This window comes from Acomys minous, assembly GCF_964271855.1.
Source record: "Acomys minous genome assembly, chromosome: 15".
Taxonomy (NCBI): Eukaryota; Metazoa; Chordata; class Mammalia; order Rodentia; family Muridae; genus Acomys; species Acomys minous.
The window spans coordinates 40,036,771-40,060,345 of NC_140497.1; the positions used below are offsets into that span (position 1 = coordinate 40,036,771).

General features: G+C 37.3%; 1 long non-coding RNA gene across 1 annotated transcript in view; it reads left to right on the plus strand.

Annotated features, from left to right (window-relative positions):
• The first annotated feature begins 8,133 nt into the window (after positions 1 to 8,133).
• LOC311584946 overlaps positions 8,134 to 23,575 on the plus strand; it is a 744,261-nt gene continuing 728,819 nt past the window's right edge. Inside the window, exon 1 of the long non-coding RNA XR_014775047.1 lies at positions 8,134 to 8,218. This is a non-coding gene — a long non-coding RNA (uncharacterized lncRNA). The remainder of the gene's footprint in view (positions 8,219 to 23,575) is intronic.

The following is a 23,575-nucleotide window of genomic DNA, read 5'->3' on the forward strand; positions in this document are numbered from 1 at the left end:
AATAATGAAAATAACACAATTGTCATTAAAAATATGGAGGACAAAATGTCTCAGAAAATTATCATTCAAATATTGTGTTAACTACCTGCTTCCCAGTATAACTTAAGTTTTCTGTATCTTCAAGAACAGTTATTCTCTAATTAGATTGTGGAAACTATAGCGAGGTGGTATTATTAAAGTTCAAGCATGAGAGAGTTGTTCTAGTTTGAGTCTTTGGAACAGCATTTAAGACAAAAGCCCAGGTAATGTTTAAGCGGATGGTTCTCTAAAATACTTCAGAACAGGAATTGTTTATGCTGCCAGCCTCATAACATCCATGGAGCTATATGATATTCTTGAATGTAAATATATAATTAAGGCCTTCACACTTCTTATGTGTCACAGTAAGAGTTACAGAATGATGAATTTCCAGTTTTATCTTGTATTTAAATAAAGGTTTATAGCTAATTTTCTTTGACCTCTGAGTGGAGCCGTCAGTCAAATTCAACCCTAAGAATTCACATATTATGTATGGTCAATTTTCGCCTACAGCTATCTCTGCCACCATTGGTATAACATAAAATGAATTCTTATTAAAAATCCACTGCTCCCTACCATAGTATTATATCAAAGAACTTGCTTCAACTTTATGGAAACTCTACAAAGAATGGGGGAAATAAAAGCATTTTTTTTTCTAGGAAGTTAGGGAGACTAATTGTAGTCATATATCAAGTATTGAAATTTCGCATTAGGAAAGGTTGTCCTATTGCACCACAGTGGACCTGGAATATTGTATTGGATAATGATGAATGGTCACCGTTGTATTCATTATGCAACTGTTCATTCATGTGCATGGGGAAACTTGTGTGAAGGATTGCTTTTTCTATGAGTCATAGAAATTTGTAGTCAATAGAATTATTATATATATATATAGAGAGAGAGATGGGGGGACAGAGGGACAGAGATGCAGAGTGATGGAGAGACAGAGACAGACAGACAGAGAGAGAGAGGGAGAGAGAGATCAAGCAGCTAACGAAACTGAAAGAGTGATGGAAATATTCAGAATAAGTAAAGTTTTTTTTTTTCAACTTTTCACTTAAGCAACTAAGCAAACTAAGCAAATATTTTAGAAAAGCCTGGTTCTCCAGGACTAGAATGTACCTTTTTTATGTAGGTAAAAAGCGAGAGAATCTTACCACAATATATTCCCCCATGTTAGATCTGCCACCACAAAAGGCTTAAGTACTCAGTCTTTCTCTCAAATTACAACTCATCAAGCTCTTTCTAGGCCCATATTTGCACACTGCTACCTAAACCCATGTTTCATCTCTCTACAAAAATGCAACTTGTTTCCCTATCTTTCCATTTCTTGCAGCCAAAGAGCCCAGCATCTGTCAAGGAATTTTTATGTTCTGAGTTATGTTTTATTTTTTTCTCCATAATGGGAGTATCAATCATTTGAATTTTCTTTCCTGCTCATTACAATTTACAGACTATTTGCTTTTTTCCTAAAAATAAAATAAAATAAACCAGATTTCTAGAATTTGTACATGGGTAGTATTATTTGTTCACTTATTTGTACAGAGTAAAATATCCATAGATCTTCCCAGAGTGTGTTCCAAAACATCATGCATACATGAATTTGTATTTCTTTATTTTCTTTTATAAAAGTTTTGCTTATAAGTGTCATTTGTTCCAATCCATAAAAAGTGACTTTCTTCCAGAAATTTTAAAGTGAATTTCATGCTACCCAGAGAAAGGGCAAATACACACAAACATAAAATTTCGATGAAAAAAACTTTACACACTGTGTCTCAAATGCTTAACAATTCATTGTAAGAAGGAACTGGTAGTGTGTCTATCAGATGCAATGAAATTAATATGCTTAGGCATTTCAATTGATCATTTCATGTAGAACAAGATATATGTTGATGCCCTGCTAGTATCATTCTACTGTGAAAATATTTGTCCTCTTTAATTTTCTAAAAAGAGTGACCATGATTAGAACCGGTCACCCACATACTATTTTTCTTAAATTTGAAGTACAGAAATGCAAGGCAGCTATTTTTAATCAAAAAAGGTAATAAATAGAGGCTCATTGCCTGAAATTATATTATATGAGAAAAAAATCTCAAACACTATTGAAACCTCTATGATTTTCGCCTCCAGATATCAAGATATATTTGAAAACAATAAGCCAAATACAAACATTTATCTGATAAGAAATCATTCTAACAGACCTAACAAAGCTATGTTTTAAATGATGTGGTTTTAGATGGAAAAATCATTAAGGAAAAAAAACCTCTAAATTTAAGAATACTAGTTATATTGAAGAGAAAATAATGTTTTGCTGTTGTTGTTTCATGGGTCCAAACCCTCAGTCTCATCACCAGCTCTACAGCAGAACCCATGTGACATCCTTTCCTGTCCCTTCTACCCACATTTACAGTGAACTCAAAAGACCATCTCCTCCTAAATCACCTGATTTTTTAAAAATTAATTTCCTTACCTTTGACCATGTCCCTTGAAGGGGGAGACCTGGTGGCACTCAGAGGAAGGACAGCAGGTTACCAAGAAGAGACTTGATACCCTATGAACATGTACAGGGGGAGGTAATCCCCCTCAGGAACAGTCATAGGGGAGGGGAATAAGGGGAAAATGGGAGGGAGGGAAGAATGGGAGAATACAAGGGATGGGATAACCATTGAGATGTAACAAGAATAAATTAATAAAGGAAAAAAAGTAGTAAAAGTTAAAAAAATTCATTTTATTAATTTAATCTCTTCACAGCTGGATACCAGCTTCTTCCTCCCTCTCCTTCCCTTTCTTATCTCACAACCCCTCCAGGGAACCCATCTCCCTTTTCTCAGAGAAGAGGGGGCCATCAAAGGGTATCAACCTACACACACCCCTCATGTCACAGCACATAGTCTCTCACTAGGGCCTGTCCAGTCAGTATCATATATATTCTGTAAGATGTATTTATCCTTATATTTTAACTTCATATATGTATCTTATACTGGAATCATTCCTATCTGGAATTGCTAAATACATTTCAGAGTACATTTTGAATCACTTATACATAATTATTTTAAGATACAATGATTCAGTAATTTTGAGAAGCTTTTATACTGTTATATGAAAATATTATTTGTTCCAAAATATACATATTCAAATAACAGTATTGAGGAATACTTCTGTTGGCATTGATTTGAACCATTTCAGGTTCTGATATATCTTAGTATTTCTCTGTAAAGGTTTTATTTAGATGTCAACGTTCCTTATAGTCTCTTTGTGTACTTATGAACTACTCTACTTTAAGGCTTACTCAGTAAAGGAACACTTTTCAACAACAAAAGCAACAACAACAAAACCAATAGTGACAATATATATAATGTATATAAACCAGTATGTTATATCCATGTGCTTTTTCTTGTTTCTGTTCAAGGTAGTCAGAACCTAGAAAGACAAACAAGTATCACTCATTCTTATTTTTTCCTCTGTTAACCATAGTGTAACTGACCAGAACATGCTTAGTAAATATATGAGTATGCTATAACTGATCTCCAGAAAAATAGCACAAAGATGGTTTGTATTTAACTTATTAAAAATGGCACACCACTTATTTTACTCAATGGTCTATCTCCTTAAGGCCCTTTCTACAATAATTAATACAAATATTGTTCAGTGACTTATTTGATGCTTAGGACTCTTGCTGATCTTTATTTTCTACTTTTCTTTGTTACCCATTTATCCATTTATTTTCCAAATACTACCTATATGAATATGGTGGTTTTTTTTGTAATTAGTGGATATATTTTATATCTCCCAATGAAGCATAAGTACACTACAGAAAGGGGTGCAATTACATTTACTTTTTTAAATTAAACACTTCTATTTTTACACATACATTTATATTAATACACATATATACAGTAAACTACCTATAGCAAGAGGAACCATGACATAATCAGGAATGATATAAGTGTTACATTCTTAGTGTTTTGGTTGTTTGTATTTGACAGCCTTGAAGAAAACATCTTTCCTGTCTTGGTGTATCTAACATGCTGAATACAAATCAATCTCCACCACATCTTCTCATTATCAATTTAAAAAACTATCTAGACTAAAATCATCTTAACCCCTAAACAACTAAGCTTCATTGTAAAACTAAGCTATATCGTCTTCAACCCCATCAGACTTGAGAAAGAATAAAATTAATTACTTGAGTATTCCAGGGGTGCAGGTTAGTAGTTTTCCAAATGAGAAGATGACAGGGACAGTTTGCTACTTGAATAGTCACCTAAAACTCTATGTAACATTGGAGCATCTTCTTTAGCCTTCTGGCCCAACATATCTAACAGACATATTTGTGAGGCAGGAACTATTGAGAACTTGCTTACCCTGTCATGGAAGACTTTGGCCATCAACTCTGCCTGCATCCAAGCTTGCCCTTCTTTAGGCAAAATTTTGTCTGTGAAAGAAATGAGGATATTTTGCCAAGTGGTTTGTTTGCCACATTTGAAACCATCTGAATAAGGCGGTACTTTAGTGCTCATCATCCTCATTGAGGTAGGCTGGGTGGTGCCAAGAGTTAAACTGTTTCATTGTCAATGAATCTTTAAAATAATAAAAATATTTTAGTGTAGACTAGTAATTGATATGACCATGACTTAATCAACTAACAATTAACTTGTATAACTTATTTATCCTAAACAGCCTACAATAGCACTTTCAAAGTATTAGAAGTAAACATTGTGTTATAATTGAGTCATATGTGTGCAATACCTCATATTAGAGTTCTCTCTCTCTCTCTCTCTCTCTCTCTCTCTCTCTCTCTCTCTCTCTCTCTCTCTCTCAGACACACACACACACACACACACACATATATGATGTGTATGAAGAATAATCTTAAATTTGAATTCTATACCACTATACCTAAAATTAAACATATTTTGCATCTATATACAAAATTCTATACCAGTGAATTACAAATAACCCTGTGAGTGACAATTAAGGCATTAAATTGAGGAGTAGATTTACAAATCTACTTTTTGTTCTATCTTCCCTATATATTTCTATATTCCACCATTTTCCTTTCAACTCCTATCTCCAAACCTAAGAATGGAAGATAAATGAAAGGAGAGACATCCCTGAGTCTAACCTTGTTTTCTCTCTAAATAAGACCAATAGTAAATTGTAACCAACTCTTACTGATAATAACCCTGTACACTTCAAGATAGCCACCAAAAACATACCCGATCCCCCATAAAGGAAATTGGGCATCACTCTCTTATGGTATCTTCTGACTGATTTGGAACAAATAATACCTTTATAGGGGCCCAAATAAAATTGGGGAAATGGTTAAACAAGGTAGGAACACCATTTGTGTTCCAGTTTGTAAATGTTGAGAAATTCCAGGATTAACTGGAGTCCTGTGTGGGACAGTCTAAAATGCTAGACCAATTAGGATTGGAAGCTTTCTTTAGAGGTGTTTTGGGAGCTGTCTTGTTCTGATGAGGAACAGCAATGGAAGCACTTGGTGCTGAAATATGAACTATACAGGATGTCCGCGTACAGCATGCTATGAGGAATTCTTCCTGTCAGGTTTATCCAGTATCAGTATCCAGTTCTTTTGTTCTGAAAGCATTTAAGAACATATCACAAGCATGATACAGTCCTAAAATTATAAGTGTATAAGGTGTGTGTGATGCACAGAATAATTAAGGCTGGTTTTCTGCTCTTTGTCTGAGCAGGAAAAAAAGATATCTGTAAATCTTCATTCATGCCATACTAAGAATGGCATCTAATAATAATTCACAAGGGTTCTGTAGCCAACAAGAAGCCTTCGCTATGCCCAGACATTCCTGTCTCAGTCCGTCTCAGAGCTATTCCCATGTAGTGAGATTAGCAATATAAATTACCTGCTTGTTCTGCAGTTTAAATTCTTCACATCCTGATTGTATGCCTCTTCCTCAATCCCTGCCGATACCCCTAGCTCTTTCATCCCCTCCTCCTCTCTCGCTTAGTACTCAGAAAGGGGAGCTCTCCTCCCCTAACAATCTGACCTCAGCCTATCAAGTCTCATCTGTGTTAGCTGTAACCTTTTCCTCTGTAGGCAGGCAAGGCCATCTTGCCAGAGGGAAGTGATCTAAATTTGGTAACCAGAGTGCATATCTGACGTAGTTCTTACCACTCCACAAGTGGGACCGACAAGAAGACTGTGCTACTACATCAGAGCAGAAAGTCTATGTCCAGATCATACATCATACATGGTCCTTGCTTGAAGTTTCTGTGGCACCCATACCACCGCGGTACCAAGTCAAGGGCGAGGAACTGCGGATTTAACACACACACACACACACACACACACACACACACACACACACACACAAACAGGTGGTCCTTCGTGCTAAGAGATCAGCAGCAGCGGCAGCTTTTATTCAGTGTCCAAAGAGCCTTTTTATAGGCAGCAAAACAGGAATGCCACTCACAGGTGAAATCCCTCAAGAGGTGATTGCGCACAGGAGGGAGAGTCCTGAGGAGGGGAAGTCCTGAGGAGCGGAGGTTGCGTTCTCAGAGCAGTAAACATCACTAGCTAACCAACATAAACACAGATACGGAAGTTGCTAAAAACAGGACATGAAACAGCAAGACAGGCAGGCAGCCCAGTCGGGCCTGGTTTCCACAAGTTTCAATCTCTGTATCGAAGTGTAGTTTTCCCTTATTATGTGGCCAATATGTGCCTATGGATGACTATATAACATGTGTGTTTTTCTGCATCTGGGTTATCACAATCAAGAAATTATTTTCTAGTTTCATCCATTTGCCTGCAAATTTTAAGATTTCCTTGTTTTTAATATCTGCATTGTATTCCACTGTGTAAATGTACCACAGGTTTCTTATCCATTTTTTGGTTGAGGGACATCTAGGTTGTTTCCAGATTCTGGCTATTATGAACAAAGCTACTATGAACATAGTTGAGCAAATGTACTTGTAGTAAGGTGGAGAATCTTTTGGGTCTATTCCCAGGAGTGGTATGGCTGGGTCCTGAGGTAGAGTTATTCCCAATTTCCAGAGAAAGCAGCAGATTGATTTTTAAAGTGGTTGTACATGTTGGCACTCTCACCAGCAATGGAGTAGTTTCCCCTCTCCACATCCTTTTCAGCATGTGCTGTCAACTAAGTTTTTGATCTTAGACATTCAGATAGGTGTAAAATGGAATCTCAGAGTCATTTTGAGTTGCATTTCCCTGATAAATAGGGATGTTGAACATTTCTTTAAGTGCTTCTCAGCTATTCAATATTCCTCTATTGAAAACTCTGTGTTTAGTTCTGTACCCCGTTTTAAATTGGATTATTTAGTTTGGTGATGTTTAATTTCTTGAGTTCTTTACATATCTTAGATATTAGCCCTTTGTCAGATGTAAGGTTGTGGAAGGTCTTTTCCTAGTCTGTAGGCTGTCATTTTGTTCTGTTAACAGTGTTCTTCATCTTACAGAAGCTTTTCAGTTTCATAAGGTCCCATTTATTAGTTGTTGATCTTAGGACCTGAGCTGTTGGTGTTCTGTTCAGGAAGTTGTTTCCTATGCTGATGAGCTCAATGCTCTTTCCCACTTTTTTTTTAACACGTTTAGTATGTCTTGTTTTATGTTGAGATCTTTAATCCATTTTTTCTCCTTTATTAATTTATTCTTGTTACATCTCAATGGTTATCCCATCCCTTGTATCCTCCCATTCTTCCCTCCCTCCCCTTCTCCCCTTATTCCCCTCCCCTATGACTGTTCCTGAGGGGGATTACCTCCCCCTGTATATGTTCATAGGGTATCAAGTCTCTTCTTGGTAACCTGCTGTCCTTCCTCTGAGTGCCACCAGGTCTCCCCCTCCAGGGGACATGGTCAAAGGTGAGGAACCAGAGTATGTGAGAAAGTAATATCCCACTCTCCACTCTACTGTGGAGAGTGTTTTGTCCATTGGCTAGATCTAGGTAGGGGTTTAAGGTTTACCGCCTGTATTGTCCTTGGCTGGTGCCTTAGTTTGAGCGGGACCCCTGAGCCCAAATCTGCCTATCATAATGTTCTACTTGTAGACTTCTAGGACCCTCTGGATCCTTCTACTTTGCCATTCTCCCATGCTTCTCTCATCTAGAGTCCCACTAGAATGTCCTCCCCTCTGTCTCAGTTTCCTGGTAAGTGAAGGCTTTCGTGGGACATGCTCCTTGGGCTAATATGCAGATATAAGTGAGTATATACCATTTGAGTCTTTCTGCTTCTGGGTTAACTCACTCATTATGATCATTTCTAGTTCAATCCATTTATCCACAAATTTCGGGAATTCCTTGTTTTTAATAGCTGAATAGTATTCCATAGTGTATATATACCACAGTTTCTTTATCCATTCTTCTATTGAGGGACACTTAGGCTGTTTCCATGTTCTGGCTATTATGAATAAGGCTGCTATGAACATGGTTGAGCAAATTTTCTTGCTGTGTGCTGGAGCATCTTCTGGGTATATTCCAAGGAGTGGAATAGCTGGGTCCTGAGGAAGCCCTATTCCCATTTTTCTGAGATAGCACCAGATAGATTTCCAAGTGGTTGTACTAGTTTGCATTCCCACCAGCAATGAAGGAGTGTTCCTCTCTCCCCACATCCTCGCCAGCATGTGGTGTCGCTTGAATTTTTGATCTTAGCCATTCTGATGGGTGTAAGATGGAATCTCAGAGTTGTTTTGATTTGCATTTCCCTGATGACTAAGGAGGTTGAGCATTTCTTTAAGTGTTTCTCAGCCATTTGATATTCCTCTGTTGAGAATTCTCTGTTTAGTTCCAAGCCCCATTTCTCAATTGGGTTATTTGGTTTGGTGGTGTTTAATTTCTTGAGTTCTTTATATATTTTGGATATTAGACCTTTGTCAGATGTAGGGTTGGTGAAGATCTTTTCCCAGTCTGTAGGCTGTTGCTTTAATCCATTTTGACTTCAGTTTTGTACAGGGTGATAGATATGAACTGATTTTCATTTTTCTACATTTGGCCATCCAGTTAGACCAGCACCATTTGTTTAACATGCTCTCTTTTTTTCATTGTATGGATTTGGCTTCTTTGTCAAAAATCCGATATCCATATGTATGTGACTTTATTTCTGGTTCTTCAACTCCATGCCATTGATCAACTAGCCTATTTCTATGGCAGTACGATGCCTTTGTTATTGCTGTTGCTCTATAGTACAGCTTTATATCTGGAATGGAGATTACCTCAGAAAATCTTTTATTGTACAGGATTGTTTTAAGTATTCTTGGTTTTTTTTTTGTTGTTGTTGTTTTTCCGTATGAAGTTGAGAATTGATAGTTCTAGGTTAGTAAATAATTGTGTTAATATTTTTCTGGGAATTGAATTGAATCCCATGGGCATGTGAAATCTTTCCATCTTCTGAAATCTTCTTCAAATTCTTTTTTCAGATATTTGAAGATTTTTCATTACAAATCTTTCATTAGATTTACACCAAAGTACTTTATATAATTTGTGGCTATTGTGAAGGGTGTAATTTCACTAACTTCTTTCTCAGACTGTTTGTTACTTGTATACAGGAGGGCTACTGATTTTTTTTTTTTTGAGTTGGGGTTGTATTCAGCCACTTTGCTAAAGGTATTTATCAGCTTTCACAGTCTCTTTTGAGAAGTCAGTGTGATTCTGATGGGTTTATCTTTATATGTAACTTGACCTTTTTCTCTTGTAGCTTTTTATATTCTTTATTTGTTCTGTACATTTAATGTTTTGATTATTATGTGATGGGAGAATTTTCTTTTTTGGTCAAATCTTTATGGAGTTCTGTAGGCTTCTTGTATGTTTATGGGCAGTCCTTTCTTCAGTTTGTGGAAGTTTTCTTCTATGATTTTCTTGATAATGTTTTCTTGGTCTGTGCCAGACTCAACCCTGTCTATCTGCTCTGGATCCCCCATTGGTCAGGTTGGTAAGCAGCTTCTGGGCTGAGTGAGACCAGAGCCCAAAGCTGCTAGTGTGCTCTGCAAGCCTTCTTGATATGACAAGGCTCTGCTTATCTGCTCTGTGCCCAGGTTGGTCTAGGCTAGTAAGCCTATGGCAGAGGGAGATTAGAGCTCAAAGCTGCTCATGAAATAGCAGCACAGCTCTCTCTCTTCCCTGCTTATCTGCTCTGCGACCTAGATGGATCAGGCCAATAGGCTGTTGATTGGCGGGGTGAGATCAGAGCCAGAAGCTTCTAACAAAATAACAGGTAATGAGGATCATGGCCTGAGCAGATCTCTGCTCAGCCTGTTTGTTTTATGTTATGTCAGTACAGTGTGCTTCAGGCAGGTAGGTGGAGACAGACCAAGGCCTGAAGTTGCTCATAGTGTGGAGGCTAATGTGTATTGTAGCCTGTGCCTAGATTCAGCTCTGCTGGTATGCTCCTTGTAACAGATGGACCTCACTGGTAAGCAGCTGGTGGGGAGGGGGCGGGAGGCAGAGGGGGAGTGGGGCACTGTGAGAAATTGGAACTCCAAGCTACTCAGAAGCTCTCCAGGCCCTCTTGAGATGGCAGAGCTCTGCTTATCTGCTCTGTGACCCAGCTAGGCTAGGCCAGCAAGTAGTGTGGGGGTGGGGGTGGGGTGCTGGAGAGATCAGAGCTCAAACGTGCTTGGGTGCCCCACAATCTTTCTAGACAGGCAGCTAATCTTGATTGTGGCTGATATGAAAGCCCAGAGCTGCACAGATATCCCTCAGTCTTTCCCAAGATGACGGCCCAGGAATTTTTTTGTGGATTAGCTGGGTGGCCAGGTGTCAGACTCACCTGTGCTCCACACAATGTGGATCCCTCTCACCAGGGAATCAGCAGGACTGATATTTTGTAGCTCTCGGTTTGGTCTTTGGCCACAGTGCAGTCCTGGTTTTCTTGCTAATCAGAGGCAGTGTGTGATTGGTGCTGCCATCTTGGGTTCATGAATATTTTTTGAATTCATAATCCAATTAATTTTTTTATCTTTAGTATTTTTATTGACCCGGTATTGAATTTTATGCTCTACAGTCATGCCAAATGCACAGCCTTTAAAATATACTTTCTTCTCTTAATTCCATAAATGACTATAATGGAAAAGACTTGGTTTTCAAGCAAATTCTCCTGTAAGACTCCTGTATTTTTATATTTATTGATGCACTGAAAGAAAAAAAAACGTGTTCATTTATTTGTATATATACCCCCGAACACATCATGCCAAGCATCTATATTAATACATGCATCTAGTAAAGAAAAATATTCAACTATAGAAAAATGAATAAAAAAAGTGAGGAAATGTGTGGAATCAATGCAAACGAGGCTGATAAGTTATAAGATATAAGGAACCAAGTAGTAGCATTACAATGGCTCCTCCCCTATTCCACAGAAAAGAAGAGCCCCCTTCCCATCTACCCCAGCTCATCAAGTCATATAAGGAGTTTCCTCTTCCTTTGTGGCCTGGCAAGGCAGTCCCACCAGGGGGAACTGATCGAAAAGCTGGCAAGACAGGCCCTGTGAGAGAGAGAGAGCCCCTGCTCCCCTTATTAGAGGACTGAGTGAAGAGGAATTGGTTTCAGGTGGATAGAAATAAAGAAACTGTGATTCTTGAGAGAAAGGTTAGGATAACAGTACGTGGAGTCTTAAAGTACCATTCTAAGATGAAAAGGTTGCTCAATGAATTGGTTAGTCATTTGAACTTATGGATGTAGTTTATTGTCAAAGGACATGTGCCACAGTATAAAAATCAGTGATTTGAATTTATAATGGGGCCATCGTGGTGGTAATGTTGGTTTCCTTAACATTTCTCGAAATATAAAAATAGTGTTTGATTGATTGACAAATCATGCAACGATGTGAAATATTTAGGTACAGTAGCTGAGAAACTAAAGGGAAAAAACCATAAGAAAGCAACAGTGAGGAAAAAAAATCTGACAAATTGTGAGGACATATGACCTTGAAATAAAAAAATTATTAAGAGAAAAACATACGAATAAAACTAATTTCTTACACAAGGAAAATGATATGACTTAAAATACTGGCTAGAATATTAATGGAAGTAGAATAAAAATATGTATGTAAATTTATTAAAGATGTGCTAGAGAATGCCTCTCTGAGCCAAAAGATAAACAGAAGATAGACATTATAAAGTACTTCAAAAGGACTATAATTTTTATTACTACATACTCTTATTTTATAGTTCAGAGTACAATAACTTCTTCCATAAAAGAGTATAATTTAAGGTATTATTAATCTGAATTACATTGGAAATGCAAATATAATTGCTTTGTACTCTCAACTCTCTACATGAAAAGACATTATGCATAGAAAATTTAAGTTTTTAATCTCTAGGTGAATTTTTATGGAAATCGACCTAGTGTCTGAATTGGGACTTAAGAAATGGTAAGCTGAAAGAAATTGTTATCAACCTCTTAACAATTGTGTTTTGTTGCTTCATCTACTGGACAAAACTGATTACATCACAATTCTGTTGTGTAAATGGTAAAATTGATGTTAAAAATGAAATTAACAATGGACAAACAAAAATTATGAATGAAAGTAGCCAGTTTATAAACATCATATTTTTGTCCAATACATTTAATCCCCATATATTAAATTAGCTTAAACTACCAATGTGTTTCTTTTTTACTACAAATTACTACTTTTTTGAAGATTTCATTGTAGGCTTTGAACTTTTTCAATCCTACTCTATCTGGGTTTTTTTTTTTAAATTCTTAAACTTCCCTTCTAGACCGGCTACCTTAGGTGGGAGAGGACAGAGGTTAATGGGAACAGGAAAAGTAGACATTTTTGAGACTCAGTTCCTTGGAAGGATTCCACCCTTCACAGTCACGATTTCAGCAGACCCGATAAACAGCGAAGCAGCATTTCAGCAAAGGTGTCTGCAACCACAGCAGCTGGAATCTGGATCAGCAACTGGACCCCAGAACCTTGAAGGCTTCTCCGGTGCATTTCTCTCTAGGAAAGTTTGGAAGCCAAGCAATTAACAGTCAAATGATGGGAAGCAATACTAAACCCCAAAAGCCATATATATATGGATATATATATATATATATATATATATATATATATATATATATATATATATATATTCTAAGAGCTCATACTAGGATGTTTCTTAGTTGGCAGTTGGCAAAGACCATGCCCCAGCAAGTGTCAGTCCCTTTTCTAGTGGGCAAACACTGTGCGTCCTCTCTCAAGTCTGTTTCCAGTGGACAAACACTGTACACCCTCACAGAAGTCCGTTCCACATCCCACACTTACTTACATCCACTACAGTTCATATTAATAATAAGTATGTATTATAATTGCCCCCTCCAAAATGGATCGAGTTTCAGCTCCTCAAGACTTTTTTTTTTTTGAAACATCCTCTCCAAAAATGCAATCAATAATAATTGTCTTTACTCCTCAAAAAGGCCTGCTGGTACTTGTTTTTGTTTAGAATGCCTTCAAATGTTACTGTATATTTGATCAGTGATTTCTCTTCCTGAAATACATACATATTATTTGCTTCTATACTGAATGCTCACATTTTCATGACATATTCGGTATAGTGTTGGACCGTGAATTGAAGCCTCAGTTATCTTCTACTTGATCTACTAAGCGATGACAGCATGTTTAAGTTACCAGTGGAATCAGCCAATCTTCCTGCTTTCCTCAATTGCCATCCAATGAATATCCATCCAATATTAATGAGTGAGCCCACACACTATAATCGCTATTGCCAACACTCTTTTATTTGTTAATGTAAAATCACAAATGGACTATGATGACTAATCAATTTAAAAGGCTATAAATGTTATAGAGAATTTTGAGTGACTGCTCAGGTAGTAAACTGTCTCTGTCATCTTCTCATTTGGGAAGCTGATAACATGAAACCCAGGTATGCGTGGGTAATTAATTTTATTCCTTCTCAAGTCTCTGATGGGGTTAAAGACCAATTGTTCAGTTTTACAATTAAGCTTAGTTGTTTAGGGGTTAAGCTGTTTTTAGGTCTATATAGATGTTTTAAATTGATAATGATGAAATATGATAGATATTGATTTACATTCAGAATTTTCGATGCACCAAGATAGGAAACATGTTTTCGTCAAGGCTGCCAAATACAAATAGCCAAAACACTAAGAATGTGACATTTATATAATTCCTGATGCTTTCATGGTTCTTCTTGCTAAATGAAGTTTATTTTATATATGTGTAATAATATATATGAATATGTAAAAAATTAAAAATTAATAAAAATCAATGAAATACATATTAAATATTTAAAAAATATTTAAATGCAGGCTTACATGAATATAATTTTAATTAGATTCTGGGTATTCTTATAAAATAAACAAAGATCTGCCAAAGCAGTATGAGTTTATTACAAGATGTATAATTCAAATATGTTATTACCTCCCTGGTCATGTATCGTTGCTTATGGATACATATATGTGCATGAATATATGTTTGTTTCTATACATTTAGTAGATAAGTAAGCATCCTTTCTAAACAGAACTCAATGGTCTATATATAAATTACATGAATTGTTTTAAATATATACATGCTTTCTTAAGATATCTAGAATATAAAATACTCTGTGCTTACATAATTATTTATAAATATTGATATTTACTAATATGGAATTTGCAATAATATCTTCAAATGGTACAAGTAAAAATGTGAAAATCAATGTTTCAAGGGAATTAAATTCCACTCAGCCTGAGGTGCCTGGAATTGACTCTCTGAGTATGGACCCTGACTTTATCAATGACATGTCTGTGATTACATGTTAAAGATGACAAAGGCAGCTACTAACTCAGCTCTGATGGCCAGCAGATGAACATCCTTTACTTACATCCTCAGCGCTTCATGTAATCCCATTTGACAAATGCTGCTTCAATTTAGACACTATCTTGATGAAATAACTTTGATTTTTAAAGAACATGGATTATATGAATGTAACAATCTAAAGCTTTTTCTTTGTCCTTGTAAAACAGTAATACTTGAATGAAGAAATACGTTCACTTTAGACTTAATTTAAGAATTATCAAATAGAGACATTTTAAGCAGTTTAATATAATTTGAACCATGATAGTGTTGCTTTTTTGTAATTTTTGCTTAAAGTAGTATTCTGGACTTCAGATATTTTTTCTGACTCAGTCTTGCAAAACTGGTTATTGTTTTTTCTTTTTCTTTTTCTTTTTTCTTTTTTCTTTTTTTGCTGTTGTTGGTTTGGTTTGGTTTCTTTCTTTTTCTTTTCTTTCTTTCTTTTTTTTTTTGAGTGATGAAGTGTCATTTAGGAAGAAGTATGGAATCTTTAGGAAAAATTTTAATGAAAAACAATATTATAAAGTATGAAAAAGAATGATACTGATATTTATTAGATTTGTGTCTCATAAATGTATTATTTAACAGTTCACTAAAACATGGCTTCCAAAATGTGTTCTTTCTTCTATAAATGTAAATATTTAGTGTGGAAATCTTTATCTTCTTTTTCGTGTCCTGGAACAATGTCATGTATTGTTTCTTGTGAGTTCCTCCCAAAATTAAATCAACACATTTGCTTCTTTCTACAGTGGACTACTCATAACTAATGATTTATGTCTTCATTTTCATTATTTTCTTTTAAAAATTATAATGTCTTTGAGAATTTTGTCCGACTTTTAAAAAATCACATTTGCAAATCTTTCTCTATTCTTTGAAGATCTAACACACATTCCAATACAACCAACTTTGTTTTCTTTTTGTGTTTAATAAATCACATAAAGGCCAATTTTTAAAAAATCTTGTACATGTGGTCTTGCACAAGAAACTGATCAACATGCCAGCCTATACTATTGTCTTTTTCATTGCATCTAACCATCTCCATTAGCTCGAAAGCTGAGGGTGTGATTTCATGTTCTACTCACAGCTCCGTGATAGGATTTTGTATTGTTCAGGCTTGCACAGGGCTTAGGCATGATGTCACAGCTGCACTGAGTTAATTATATGTAACTGCTCTGCTATATCCAGACGTTATTGTTTCTTTCTATTAATCCTATTCTTAAATTAACTATGGTGATTAAAGTCTTTCAGCCCCATCTGCTCTAGTGTGTATGGCGGGAGGGGGGCTAGTATGTATGCTTTATTTAGAATTTAGCATTCTGAAGTCTCCTATTCTCTGCAACTTATCCTGTTATGTGTCTCTGTGTTAATCACTATCTATTGCACATAGAAGATTCTCTGATCAGAATCAAGATATAAGCTAATCAATGGCTATAGAAAGCCATTTAGGATAGTAATAGCAATGGGTTCTCACTTAGGACTTATTACCTGTCTATCCATTGGCTCACTGTTCAATAATGGTGCCAAGGTATAGATTTCATCTTGTAAAATGGGCCTTCTCACCCAGTTGGAAAATGAAGTATTGGGCTCATGATGTTTTATGCTGTTACTTCATTATAAGCAGGTCTTGCTGTACTAGACATTAGTGTATGCTGAAGAGTTAAGCATCTGGGTCAGACTGTTGATTTCTTCTCTCTGAAGTGTGGATAGCCTCTTCCAGTGCTACAAAATCTAGCTAGTGGGTAGGAAGCTTCAATGTCAGAACTAGTTTGATTTTTCAATGAGCTATAACTTAAATCTGTAGTGCCTTAAGCCATGGTGGCATACTGACAATTCTGGAGGTTATAAAGTTTGAGAGTTTACGAGATTTCACTAAAGAAAAAGAAGCAACCTTACTACCATAGTGATTTTTATTTTATATACTAAGGGTTTTTAATTTAATTTTTATTTTTTTACTGAAAATATGATTAATACAATATATCATCATCCATTTTTCCTCCCAGATACTTCCCACTCTCTTACCTATGAAACTCCATGCCTTCTTTCTTTTTCTCTTTAGAAAACAGACAGAGGGGAAAGAGAGAAAACACCATTTGCTCATCTATGGTCATTGCTGCTCTTTTCCTAATAGCCAGAAACTAGAAAGAGTCCCAATTTTTCAATATTCATCAACAGCTGAACAGATATGGAAATTATGTTACACTTACACAATGGGATATTATTCAGCTGTCAAAAAATTATGAAGTTGTCAGATAAATGGTTATAGCTAGAAAAAAATCACTGTGAGTAAGGTAACACAAATATCAAAAGACATATATGTTTTATAAAATCTCTTACATACGGATGTTATCTTTTAAGTCTTTGATAAGTGAGGTACTGGGGAACTTTGCCTTTTAAGGTTGAATTCTGGCATTTTCAGATGGCCAACTGAGTTCTGGCTATTACAGTGGACTCTTTTTCAGTGAGGTTCTCTTTTCTTCTGATCTGGGGATACTCAGAGCCCTTAAGGAACTAAGGAATATCACATAGCCCTGAGGGAAGATTAAAGACTCAACTTGTTCCTGAGAGATCCTGTTTGGCAATTACCTGGGGATTCCTGGAAATACTGCATGCTATGCTAAGGAGATCTTTGCTTTCAGCAAATGGTCTTTAATCATACCTAGAAATTCTTCCCCCACCCATAGGATAATTAAGTCCTGTGTTCTCCTTTTTCTGATAGGACTCAGTACTACGCATTCAAAGGAGGTACTGTACCACTACATGTAAATCAAGTCTCTTTCACCTCAAGCCCTAGGGAATCAGACACATCCACCTTCAAACACCTCACCGTGCCCAAATTTTATAAATCCCTGATTCATGAAGATAAAGGCTGGCATGCTCTCTTGTGCCATTCCTCTGCCCTGACCATCTGAGACTCCATTTATTCTGGGGAAGAATCACCTCTGGAGGCACTGGGCTTGAGGCAGTGATAGTGAAGCCATTAACTTGGCACTAACTACCTGTGAAACACCCACCTGGCCTATGTATCACGGGACCTGACTCTAGGCTGGTTTCTGGCTTCTACTGTATGCCTCTGCCTTGATTAGCATAGCAGCCAGACAAAAGTCTCTTAACACTTTTTGTTTCATTACGACCTTATGGAAGCCTCAAGTTTCCACTGCCATCTGATACTAAGAATTTCATTCTAAAATGAGAAGGAAAAGAAAAAAAGTTGGCAGAGAGTTTGCTGCCTGACCCACCATACAAAACTCTCCATAACATTGGAGCATCATCTTCAGCCTTCTAGCTTGGCACATCTGACAGACATATCTGCGAGGCAGGAACTATTGAGGACTTGCTTACCTTGTCTTGGCAGAGTGTGGCCATCAATTCTGCCTGTATCCTAGTTTTCCCATTTTTAGGCAAAATTCTGTCTGTCACAGAAATGAGGATGTTTTGCCCAGTGGCATGTTTGCTACATTTGAAGTCATATGCCAATAAAATAAAATAAAATAAAATCATAAAAGCAAAATGAAACAAAACAAAAACAAAAAACTAATCTCATTCTAAAAGAGCTAAGTGTAATACAGGGTGGAAAATCATTCTACTACCCCCAATAAGACCAGGAGCTTTGCCTAGAGGACAACCTTGCTCTGAGCTCTCCAAGCCACATCAGAGAGAAACGGGACCTTTGATCTCAGGGCCCATCTGTTATCATCCTGAAGCAAGCAGTACCTGGACCAGCTAGCTGTACGTGGAACCCAGGCTGCCGACCTGACAGTGAACAGCATGGTATGTACAACCCATATGATCACAGCGTTTATGTAGACAGCAAGGGACTAGTAGGGAGAAAAGAAACAGAATATATGGTTATGGAGATAGACAAGGAAGATTGGCATGAGAGTCTTAAACATGGCATGGGGGAAAGAGTAGTCTAAAGAAGGAAGTAAGGGAAGGGACAGCCAACATTAAGTGTCATAGGGGGAGTCATATGGAAGCCTCCTATAGTAAAACCTTAAATTATTTGAACTAAATTTAAATGGAGTCACCAAATAGTGGGAGAAACATGGCTACTATTGTACACCTTTGTGACCAAGTAAAAAAAATCAGTGCCAGGAATGAAGGAGTTGTTGAGTTATTGGCCCTGGGGTTGACATTGATATCCTGTTAGAGTGTAACCGCTGCCACCCCCATCTGTCTCTAACTGTCTCTCTGTCTCTCTTTCTTTTTCTGTCTCTCACTGTCTTTAATCTGTGTTTCTATGTCACTCTCTGTATCTCTGTCCTTCTTCTCACCCCAGTAAAATAAATCAAACATATGTTGACTTTCAAATGTTCATGGCTACAAGTCATGGATCTAGTTTGAGGCCTACACTATCATTACTGTATCCTCACTGGGTCGGCTGCTGGATGTCCCGTTCTTGCTGCCTATCAAGGAGATTCTCAATCTTTGAAACTGCAGGTCCGGCCCCTTCACGTGTTCCAGCTGGTCACACATGGGGTAGATGTTGGGGTGAGGATCTGGGCCTGCTTCCTTGTCCTCAGGGCAGGGCCTGCTCTCCTGCTCCCATGTCATCACAACAAGGCCAGCATACCTGCTACCCTGTCGTCAGGGCAGGGCCAGCTCACCTGTTCCTGTGTCCTCAGGACAGGGCCGGCTCACACGCTCTCCTGTCCTCAAGGCCAGTTCTCTTGCTTCAGTGTCCGCAGGGCCAGCTCTCCTGTTGTGGTTTAATTTGCAATATTGTTGCTGGCCATCAAGGCCTGGATGGCCTCCTCCTGTGGATACTAGATCTTGTGGGGCATTAAACAGGTGGCAAGTGGAGGCCCATCATAGTCTTCATTCAGTTTCTAACAGAAACTATTGATGTTGGCCAAGGGCAGCTTCTTGTCCTGGAGAACTTGTGGCTCTGTTGATATGCACCTCCCGAGTCTCTGGTTCCATCACGTGCTCCATCCACCCTGGGTCCCTGCCTCAATGCTGCCCCTAGCATCCTCCTCTGCATGATCCAGCTCTCTGCAATGAGCATGGCCCCGTGCCTTGAGAGGAGGATTGAGCCTGTGGTGTGGGTAGGTGCAGTCCTCGCTCGGGCTGGACTTGAACAGTACTCCCTCCTCGAACACCATCTCCTTGGCCAGTACTGTGCCTGGCCACAACCCGAAAAGCAGCTGTGGTAGCGATGGCGGCAGTATCCCGAGGTCCCTGAGAGCTCACCTGAGCATGGTCCCACATCCACGTGACAGGATTTCCTTCTTTCTGGGAAACACCAGCAGTGTGTTTTGGAGATCTCAGTATGGTCCTTTGGTGGCTGTGCAGTTACTGCTGTTCCATGGATCAGACACAATGTATGATCAATGCTATCTTGGATAATCTTGCCTTGGGTATTTCTAATACATTGTGCTCAGTGTTTCCTCCCAATCAGGCTGCTCTCTGGGATGAACATTTCTGTGTGGCTCTGGAACACAGTCATCTTTAGAATGCACTGAGGACGTCAACTTTTGAAACTTGTGGACCCAAGTCTATAGTGCTGAACCCCACCTGTCACACCGAGATTATTTTTTAAATTAAATGTTTGAATTATACATTAATATTAGTATCTTAGTTTATCTATCTACATATATCTATCTCTCTACCTATCTACCTATCTATGATGTAGTCATTAGCAAACTAATGAGACTTAAAACAATTTAAAAATGTATACACTTGAGGCACCAGAGTATGTGAGAAAGTAATATCCCACTCTCCACTTTACTGTGGAGAGTGTTCTGTCCATTGGCTAGATCTGGGTAGGGGTTTAAGGTTTAACGCCTGTATTGTCCTTGGCTGGTGCCTTAGTTTGAGCGGGACCCCTGGGCCCAAATCTGCCTATCATAATGTTCTACTTGTCTCCTGGAGGGGGAGACCTGGTGGCACTCAGAGGAAGGACAGCAGGTTACCAAGAAGAGACTTGATACCCTATGAACATATACAGGGGGAGGTAATCCCCCTCAGGCACAGTCATAGGGGAGGGGAATAAGGGGAAAATGGGAGGGAGGGAAGAATGGGAGGATACAAGGGATGGGATAACCATTGAGATGTAACAAGAATAAATTAATAAAGTAAAAAAACATATATATACACTTAATATATATATATACACTTAATATATATATATATACATATACATATATATATATACATACATACATACACACATAAACTATACTAAAAATAAAACACAGGTTGTAATAGAAACAAATGACATATTTGAAATAAATTTGACTGTAACATTTGATGAGCTGGGCTTGAATCTTTTAGAAATTAGTTAGAAGGTTTTAAAATATAAAAACAAACTGCATCATGTTTCAAAATGTACTTTAACACTTTGTCATTTTTCCCCTTAGGTCTTACATTAAAATAAAAAGAAGTAGATACCCCATCTTGAAAGTAAAGACTCTATTGTACAAATGTAACTTTGACAGTATATTTAGAATTATATACTTCAAATGAAACTGATTTTATACCTTAATAATTGAGTTTTAATTTTTTTATTGAGAATTATTTTGCAATCATATTTATATATTTTAGTATGCTATCTATTTAAAAAAAAAGGAATCTATAGCAAGATTATGGAAATAATCTATTAACAAGCCTCATATCACATCCCTAATTTTTCAGCCTTACTGATAAATTAAATGAATATTCCAAAACATTCTTATGAAGGATCTAAGAAGCATTGATAGTGATAAAATAACAGCAATGCCATCCATGTTTTTCACTGTCAAGGCTGCAAATGAAACACCCAGGAGGCATTAGCAATCTGTCTTAGAGTGTTTTAACTAAAACATTAGTCACTGAAACAAAGTAACATTATAGCAATGCCATTAGTCTTGGTACTTCCTCATCTACCACTGATTACACTTTGTGTACAAGACATCCAATCAATGTTAGGATGTAGCTAGAAAGTACAGACAAGCTGTTTACTTTAAATAACCGAGAAAGTACACACAAAATGGGCATATGCCACAAAATGATAGAGTGTTTTTGCAAACATTTAAAAAGACTCAACATTTTTCAAATTCCCACTGGATAAAAGTCTTTTCATAAGTAGTACTTATGAAAAACTAAACAATGATTTTTAAGAGAGATATTATTCTTTCTGGCAAATGATGGCTAAAGAAAATATTAAAGTCTTTGAGACATATTGATAAATTCAGGGGGCTTTGCACATTTAGGAAATATCTACCATACAGTGTAGCAACCAAAGTTTTTAAAATACAGGAAGTTAAAAATTTTCTGCACTTAAAATGCTGAGGGAGTGGGCAAGACACTACCAGTGGTAAGGTGGTACAGGTGGTGTTTGATTTGTATAAGTTCCAGCACTTGTGCAATTGAACTATTTTTGTCAACTATTTTTGAAGTTTCAACTTGAAAATGATAAAGGAATATGAATGTTAGCTTATAAAATAAACTAATATATCATAGAGTTTTACAAAAGTCAAATATCATAGAGCAGAGATAAGTCAGGAGATGAAGGAAAAAATTAAAACTTATTTGTAACAGACATATTAGATGTGTTTTAAATACCTAAATCAGCATAAATCTTGTCTGGGATCTAGAATTAGGCTCCAGGGTAATACAGAGAAAGAATGCTATAAAAATTAGGCATGTCATGCTTTAAAAATTTGCTTGTAATACTTCCCTGGCATGGGAGACGCCATGAAAACAATGATATGCTTTTCAGGGTTATATCCACAGCACTCTGGATATTATGATCCCTGCAATTTCCCCAAATAGGGAAAATCAATTGCACAGTTTGTGGTAGTAGGAGACTCCATTGAATATTATTGTTAAATTAAGAGAGTTATTAATATAGTTTTTGCTCTTTTGCTTATTATGCTCTTAGATTTGGTATTTAATGCCAGGGATCTTTTCTGCTATTTCAAAGAAAGCAGTGAGAAGACCTGGTGCTCTGGGTTCTTAAAATTTGTCATATAGTGGCATTTGCATATTTGCATAGTTTTAAAATATTTTAACTTCCAAGATGGCAGTGGCCAGGGCATACCATATCTGAATGGCAGATTTCAGAGACTGTGGACCTGGTTAGTAACCTTACAGCTGACTCCAAAACACCAAGTCGGCATTTCCCATAAGCGATGAGACATCTAGGGAGCTGAGGACACTGTTCTAGGCCTCCTGTAGTTGTCACTTGGGCCAGCAACAACCCTAGGATTTCTCCTACTTTCTTGAAGACAGTACCTGGGTACCATGGATAGTATCGTAACCTCCAATCTACTGTTCTTCTCTTCCCCTTGTGGATATTTGCTGGATGACAGAAGCATCCCAGTTCCAAGATGACAAATCCCAGGGTACTCTGGTGCAACTGGGCAGCTGACTCCAAAATGTCAGTAACCATTTGGATTTCTTTGGACCTTTTTTTTGACATTCTGAGGAAAACTCCAGACTCCAGCTGCTTGCAGTTCCAGCCTGGCCCAGTTCTATTAGCTATCGTGAGGAGGACTGGCAGAATCTCATTGTATCACAAAGGCATGAGAAAGCAAACAGGTTTCAGGAACAAACAGTCAAACTATGGACAGCCAGATGGCAAAAGGCAAACATTATAATACAACCAACAAAAAACCAGGGCAATATGGTTCCACCAGAACTCCCGAAAACACTGGACAGTATATTCAGCTGAAACACAGGAAAACGGTCTTAAATCTATGCTCATGGAGTTGCTAGATGCATTTAAGGAGCAAAAGAATAAATCTATCAAAGAAATACAGGAAAATGCAATCAAACAGGTGA